This window comes from Symphodus melops (genome assembly GCF_947650265.1).
Source record: "Symphodus melops genome assembly, chromosome: 20".
Classification (NCBI taxonomy): Eukaryota; Metazoa; Chordata; class Actinopteri; order Labriformes; family Labridae; genus Symphodus; species Symphodus melops.
This window is the reverse complement of record NC_136710.1, coordinates 17,206,324-17,214,293: the sequence shown is the minus strand read 5'-3', so window position 1 is coordinate 17,214,293 and position 7,970 is coordinate 17,206,324. Positions and strand designations below refer to the sequence as shown.

The 7,970-nt window shown below is 42.0% G+C and overlaps 1 long non-coding RNA gene across 1 annotated transcript; it reads right to left on the bottom strand.

The window, feature by feature from the left end:
• Positions 1-392: 392 nt before the first annotated feature.
• On the bottom strand, positions 393-4,637 carry LOC306841750. Its single transcript, XR_013781578.1, has 6 exons — positions 4,478-4,637; positions 4,199-4,318; positions 3,860-4,056; positions 3,625-3,759; positions 3,079-3,177; positions 393-2,967 (listed from the first exon to the last, which is right to left on the bottom strand). It is a non-coding gene; the product is annotated as an uncharacterized lncRNA (long non-coding RNA).
• Positions 4,638-7,970: the final 3,333 nt, after the last annotated feature.

Sequence of the window (7,970 nt, the reverse complement as noted above, 5' to 3'; positions counted from 1 at the left end):
GTCTTGCAGCTGTGATGTTCATTTATAGAAGTTTGTCCCGAAGCCTGCTGCTGTATTTCTACCCTACACCTGGATGGAGGGGACTTCATTCAGCTGCGAGTGTGACTTCTGACGGAGTGCACTCCGTCACGGAGGGGGAGTGTTGGTTTGAAAAAGGCCCAAACACTACATTTCTAATCACAAGAATTTCACGATAGAGACGTAAAGATAAACAAGCCTAATGTTTTCCCAAGAACAACATCTGAGAGATATATGGGCTACTGATTTTATGTTTTCGTTTAAAACATACAAAATGTTCAACATTTAACTTTTAATGTGTCCGTGCAACAGGTAAACACAGCCAGCACTGTGGTCTTCTTCCATACACACTTGCAGCTCACAGGTCAAACATCTTAATAATAATACATTTAATTTAAAGCGCCTTTCAGGTCACTCAAGGACACTGTACATTACATGAAAATACACATTAATAAAGTGAACTAAGAGAAAGAAAAATAAATAAATCCACCGAGCGGCTCATCATGTTAACTGCTCCTATCACGATGACAGTCCCTAATGTGGAAATATTAAAGAAAGCCTATCTTACACATTGGTCTTCTTTCTTGCATGACTCTTCCTCCACTACATCTGTAAACTCCAGCTCTGTGACGAGTTCTTGTCCACGTTTGTTCTTTGTTTTTACCTGCTGATATTAAACTTAATGTCACACGTAAATAATGCTGGTTATACCCTCTAATTTACCGGTCACATCAAGGAAACACCTACCAACGCCCTTACCATCGTTTGTCATCACTTTGCACTTGTATTGCCCAGAGTCTTTGGTCCTTAACAAGGACACGTGAAGTCTGAGTTGTCCTTCTTTAAGGACGTCTATGTCACAGTGGACTCGTCCTGCAAACTGTTCATCTTCAGACACCGAGACCTCGACTCCTTCTTGAATATGAAACAGGACACTGAATATGTGATCAGAGAACATTCAACAGTACATATCAAGAGTCTGAAGTGAGCTGTCAGCTTTGGGTGTGAAGGTCCACTCCAGTCAGTCAGTTGGTCTCTCTCAGAGCTTTATTGTCATGACAGTTGATTCACAGTATTGCGTGGAGAGCTGATATAACCTGTGGGCAGCCAGGTCTGCCTGTCTCTATGGCCAAGCTGTGGTCACCGAGTCTGTACTACATGGACAGAGACTTCCTCAGTGTCTCATCAGTCCTGCTGCTGAGTTATTCTGCTGCTGTGTCTGTTTAGACACTAATAACATTGAAGTTTGCTTTGTTTTTTTGTGATAGATGTCCAATAGTTAATGTAATGTTCTTGTTTTTGGATGATTTGGTGAGTCCAGATTGTGCAAGGACTGTACAGGAGCTGAGCTTCAGGATGAGTTGGCTGAGGGGGATTTTCTCTATGCTCTCCTGCTGGCACTGCAGAGCTTTGTAATGGAAGGGGTTGGGGGTCACTGGTTTTGAGGCGTTTATTTCAGGATGCTCTTACAGACTTTGATAGGGTGTTTGTCTCATTTTTTCAAAATCCTGATTTGCAAGAGGACCCCACACCTCACTACCATATAGAATAATAGGTTCAATTATAGATTTGAATATTTCGAGCCAGATTCTAGTGGGTTCTAATTGAAGATTTTATTTATAGCATAGAAAGCTCTCCTTCCGTTCTCTCTGAGATCAACAACAGCCAGGTTAAAGTTTCCTGTGGATGTGATGTGTAGTCCTAAGTATGTGTAGTCATGCGTGTGCTCCACCTCATGGTAGCCCAGGAAAAACCTGGTTGGGTTTCCCTGACCCCTGGGTCGTTTCTGGGATGTCATACTTTTGGTTTTGTCCAGGTTAACTGTCAGGGCCCAGGTCTGACAGGTTTGCAGATGATCCAGTTGTAACGCTTCTTTTGTTGGGACCAGCAATATGAGATCATCTGCAAACAGTAGGCATTTGATCCGTGTGTCAGACAGGGTAAGACCAGGGATGCCAGATAGGTCTAGTGATTCAGCTAATTCATTGATATCGCTGTTGAAGAGCGTGGGACTGAGACTGCAGCCTTGTTTCACTCCTCTCTTCTAAAGGAAGAAGTCCGTTTCCATATCGTTGACTTTTACATCTGTGTACATAGTTTTGATGACATCGTAGACTTTTCCCCCCTACACCCTTCTCAATTAATTTTAGGAACAGACCATCGTGCCAAATTGTGTCAATTGCTTTTCGGAAGTCTACTAAACAAGAGAGGATTTTCTTCTTGTTTTGGTGAACGTGTTTGTTAATGAGGGTGTGAAGGGTGTAGATATGCTCTGTTGTTCTACCTTTGGGTGTAAATCCTATCTGGCTTTTGCTCAGGACATCATGTTCTCTGAGGAAGTCTTGCAGTCGGGTGTTTAGGATGCTGCAGAACAACTTTCCCAGGTTGCTGGTTGTCAGTGATGCCATAGTCTACTGTGCTACTGCCAAGAGGAGAGCTACATGTGTAGAGACCAAATGAGTCTCCATGAAGCGCTCTCTCCGTCTTGAACTAAAAGTGTGAACTAACCAGACGCAGCAGATCAGCGTCATGAACAGAAGGATCCAGCAGATCATCTTCTTCCAGTGAGAGGACATAGAGCTGAAGAGACATAAACACGTCTATCCCGAGCTTTAAAGTTTAAAATAAATTAAACTGAACCGTTCCCTGAAAGTCAGAATCACCTCAGAATAATATTTTTAACCATTTAATTTCCAGTCTTCTCTAAACCGTAATTTATGATTACGCTTAAAACGTGTTCCAACTGTACAATCAAAGCAGAAGGATAAACTAGTCAAGTATGTTGAACTCAGGCAAAAAGATAAAATATCCCAACAAGCTTTTGTTTGCATACATAAATTTTACTTTATTTGTTAGGATTGTTATTTGGGGGTCAGGAAGGGACTTGGAGTCCAATGTGCCAGGAATGAGCTATTCATTTGGATCTGTACTTCCACAGCATCGTCTGCCCTAACCAGACAAAACTGCACACAGACATCCCAACTGTTAACACTGCTATGCACAGTTGTAAAGTCAGCTTTACTGTACTTTGATAATGAGTAAGTCAGGTATAGAGCCTACTCTGCTGGGAGATTTCTTGTTTCCTGCTTGGACAGTTGCTCAACGACTGCCACGCCAATGCAGACTCCCAAAACATTGATGACAGAGTTGAAGCGCTCTCTGAAAGACATGCACACCAAAGTAATGTGAAAACAAACATAACAGCCGTCTTATTAATGCAGCGATTCAACATCAGAGTGGCTATAACCAGTATTTATATAGATGGTCTATAAAAAGGGGACAGAGCCAGAGATGGACGTAAAGGCTCGTCAGGTTGGATGTTGGAGTGAGATGTAGAAATGCGAGAGGGGTGGAAAGCATTAGGATCATAAAATGCTGTCTTCAGCTAATTAGATAAATGACGGCAGGATGTATGTAAATCATTCATCGGATAAATTAAAATAGTATCAATCATAACAACTTACATCATGACACTTAGAATCAGTTTTGCCGTCTTTTTTAAGCCCTGAGCTTCTTTTGTCATATTAACCCATAGTTTTACAATTTGGAGAACTAGAACCCTGCAGCTTCACAAATGTCAGACTTTATAGCAAACGTTAAACGCACAGCAGCCATTCCACAGCCACCAGCATGGAAGCTTCTCGTGCAGGTACTTGGATTGCAGTGAGGATGAAGAAGGTCGACACTGCTCCTGTCATTGGGATATCTGCCGGTCCTGTGCTCATGAGTGCTCCTGTCACCCTGCAGAACAAACAAAGTGACGCTTCAGAGACAACATACAAATGTATAGATTTTTATTTTTCATTTTGTTCTCCAAAGATCTGATCTGACAGCAGTTTACCCGATTGTGAATATTTGGCTGATGCTCAGACTGATGCCGCCGAGTTGAGCATTGAAAATTGCTGCAGCCACCTTATAAAAAGGGCAGAGCCGCTCCTGTTGATACTGCTGAAGATGGGCAGCACGAAGCCCGTGACTCTGGGGTTGCTCTTGTTTCTCTCCTCACAGCATTTCATTGAGAGCTGCAGTGTGTCAAAGCTAAAGACAAAAAGCATCCTCTGTAATCTAACCAAGTAAATCTTAAGCTTACAATACCTTCTGTTAAACACAAACAGTCTTTTTCCCCCACATGTAGATATGATTATAAATAAAATACACAAGCTAAAATATTCTTTGTTACCTGAAGGGAGGGAAAAATGCTCTCAATGCAGGATACGTCTCCTTAATGAATGACCATGGATTTCTTCTTACCACAGCCAGATAGATTGTTGGCAGAAGTATCACTCCATGGATTGTGAGTCTGAAACACAAAATGTAAACCACAGTGATTCCTTGTGAATATTCATACTGGTGCTACTGTCATTAAAACTGTTTGCTTCATTTTATTTCCCACCTCTAAATAATCTATTCGTGGCAGGTGATATTGTAGAGACATTGCAAAGTAAAGAGACGTACATACCCAAGGAAAATACAACCAATGAACACCATAAGTTTGATGCCAGAATCCCAGTCATCACGATTAAATACAACGCCTACCATCATGCACATTCATTGGCCAGTACCTGGAGAGGATACAGGAGAATTGAAACAGGAAAGGAATACCTGAAGGACCTATCAAACAACTTTATTATTCAAAAAAAAAATAAAAAATTTATTTCTCTCATTTAGTAGTTGTACTAAAAGTATAACTTTAAAAACAATGGAAATGTGCACGAAAGCAACGAGTGAGTAAGCCAAATCTCACAATAGGTGATGAAATCATGTCTTACCTGTAGAAATCGATAACAGAGTGGTGAAGAAAATGTAGAAGCCTGTAAGCAGAGCGATGCGTTTGGAAGGGGCAGCACTCAGGGAACAAATTCCTATTAAAAAAACACAAACAGGATTTACAACAAATATTAATGTGACCAACGAGGACATGTATGAGTCATTAAAACAGGACTGCAATAATAATAATTTCATTTGGAAGACACAATTACATATCCAGGATAATGAGGGCTTACTGGTTATGATGCTTGCAATGATGACTGGCGCAGTAACCAACTGAATAAGCCCAATGAGCATGTCTCCCAGCAGGTTGATGTGATGTATGGCACTGTCTGACAGATCAAATAAGGACCAAGCCAACTGCAAGCGCTGTGTGAAAAGAAGAGAAATGTTGTGAATTAAAATGAGACATTTGTAATGAAATAGAATTAACCAAAACTTTAAAAAAAAAATTCATATCAAATGTCTACCTGCTCCCCGTTAGATACGTCTTTAAAATGTCCTGATGTCCTTATTGTAAAAAGTCACCTCTGCTGACATGAAACTAACTGCCTTCCAGTTACAGTACATACAGTAACAATGCACAGCAACATGTTTTAAACTTTTAAATGGTTTTAAAGGTCTAACTTTTTACTGCTGTGTATCAAGTTTTCAAGCTATCAAGCTTTTTTAACTGACACTGCATCAACACACTTTACCAAAAAACAAAATCCAAGCTGAAAATGTACATACACATCAATAAACACAATTATGCTTAATGAAGTATGGCTGGCTGACATAGCTGACAAAGACGTGGGTGTCCAAATTCAAACGCTTGACAGAGGACCTTGAAGATGTTGCCCGTCAGAAGGCTACTCTTGCTCAGAATCACAAATGGAGTGATATTGAGAACCTTCCAAGACCGGACAAACATTTGAAACATGGAATGCCATCCCCGACACCTACATGAAAATGAAGACATATGCCTTTGGAGTGCCGTCGATCTTCGGATCCACATATGTATGTGAGCAGCTATTCTCCACCATGAACTACATTAAAAACAAACACCACTCACGCCTCACAGATGACAGCTTAGGATAGGATAGGATAGGATAGGATATAACTTTATTGATCCCCAATGGGGAAATTCGGGCGTTACAGCAGCAGCAGCAGTGCAGAATCAAAAACAAAAGTCAAAATCGAATAAAAAAGTAACAACATAAGCATAAATACAATCCAGGTAGTAATGGGGGGATATATACAGAGGACTATAGCACGGTGGACTCAGCAGGGCAATGGAAAAGATATTAATAATACTGTGCAGTGAATGGCATGTTAAAGTGACCAGTGAAAGAATTTAAAGTGGCATTGTGATCAGAGGGTTATGTAAACAGTATTGACTGTTATAAGCATAATAAATATAGTGCAATTTGACTGGAGTATAGATATATAGTTATAATAATATAAGAGTGTATTGTATTAATGTAATATATAATATAGATAGTATAGTATAGAGATAATATAATAATAAAGGTAACATAAAAACATTCTAATAATATTGTATACTATATATAAAGAGAATATATATAAATAAATACAGGCTAGCTCCTGCTGTTGTACAGCCTGATTGCTGTGGGGACGAATGAGCGTCTGAAGCGTTCTGTTTTGCTCCTGGGGGGGAGGAGGCGTTGGCTGAAGGAGCTGCTCATCTCCCACAGCTCGTCATGGAGAGGGTGAGAGGAGTTATCCAGGATGGATATGATTTTGTCCTTCATCCTCCTCTCAGCCACTGTCTCCAGAGTCTCCAGTTCCAGACCAACGACAGAGCGGGCCTTCTTAACCAGTTTATTAATCCTGTTTGCCTCACCAGCCTTGATGCCCCCCCACCAGCACACCACAGCAAAGAAGAGTGTGTTGGCCACCACAGACTGGTAGAAGGCCTTGAGGAGTCTGTCGCAGACACTGAAAGACCTGAGTCTCCTCAGGAAGAACAGCCTGCTCTGTCCTTTCCTGAAGATGGCTTCAGTGTTATGGGACCAGTCCAGCTTGTTGTTAATGTGAACCCCAAGGTACTTGTAGGAGTCCACCCTCTCCACTTCCTCCCCCTGAATGATGACTGGGGCAGGGGGGCACCTCTTCCTCCTGTAGTCCACTACCACCTCCTTTGTTTTGGCGATGTTGAGCTTCAGATGGTTGTTGTTGCACCATGTGACGAAGCTCTCGATCAGACCTCTGTACTCGTCCTCGTTGCCATCAGTGATGCGGCCCACGATGGAGGAGTCGTCAGAAAACTTTTGGAGGTGGCAGGAACCAGAGTTAAACCTGAAGTCTGAGGTGAAGAGAGTGAACAGAAAGGGTGCCAGAACAGTTCCTTGGGGTACTCCAGTGTTGCTCATCACCACATCAGAGACACAGCCGTCCACTCGGACGTACTGTGGTCGGCCAGTGAGGTAGTTGTAGATCCAGGCTGTGGTGTCAGGGTGCAGATGAATATCCAGCAGTTTTTCCCTCAGGAGGCCGGGCTGGATGGTATTAAAAGCACTGGAGAAGTCAAAGAACATGACTCTCACAGTGCTTCCCTGCTTCTCCAGGTGTGACAGGGCTTTATGGGTCAGGAAGATGATGGCATCCTCCACGCCGATGAGCCGCTGGTAAGCAAACTGCAGTGGATCTATGAAAGCAGTGAGCAGGGTCTTTAGCTGCTGGAGAACCAGCCTCTCAAATGTCTTCATGACATGTGACGTGAGTGCCACAGGCCTGTAGTCATTAAGAGAGCTGGGACGACCAGTCTTAGGAACTGGTACAATGCAGGAGGTCTTCCACAGGTCAGGCACCAACATCAGCCTGAGGGAGAAGTTGAAGAGGTGCCGAAAGATTCCTGCTTACAGTCCTGCGTAAAGATGAGAGTGACTTCGTACAGCCCCGATCTGCAGACGCTGTGCGTAGAGGTTCAGGAGCAGAAGTCCCATTAACCAGATAAAATACATATTTATGCAGATATTTTGCAAATATTTATTTTTCATTGTTGAGTGACAGTGCTTTTTTCCCCAATATATTTTTTAAATTCAGGCCAAGGCTCCGCTACTTGCTCTGAAAGCCCAAAGGCGATATAAGGATGACGGCTCACGGCATTTTTTGCTTTTGTTTGCTACATTGATAATTTAAGTTCATCTTTTTAATTTATTTGAAAGAGACAATCAGACATT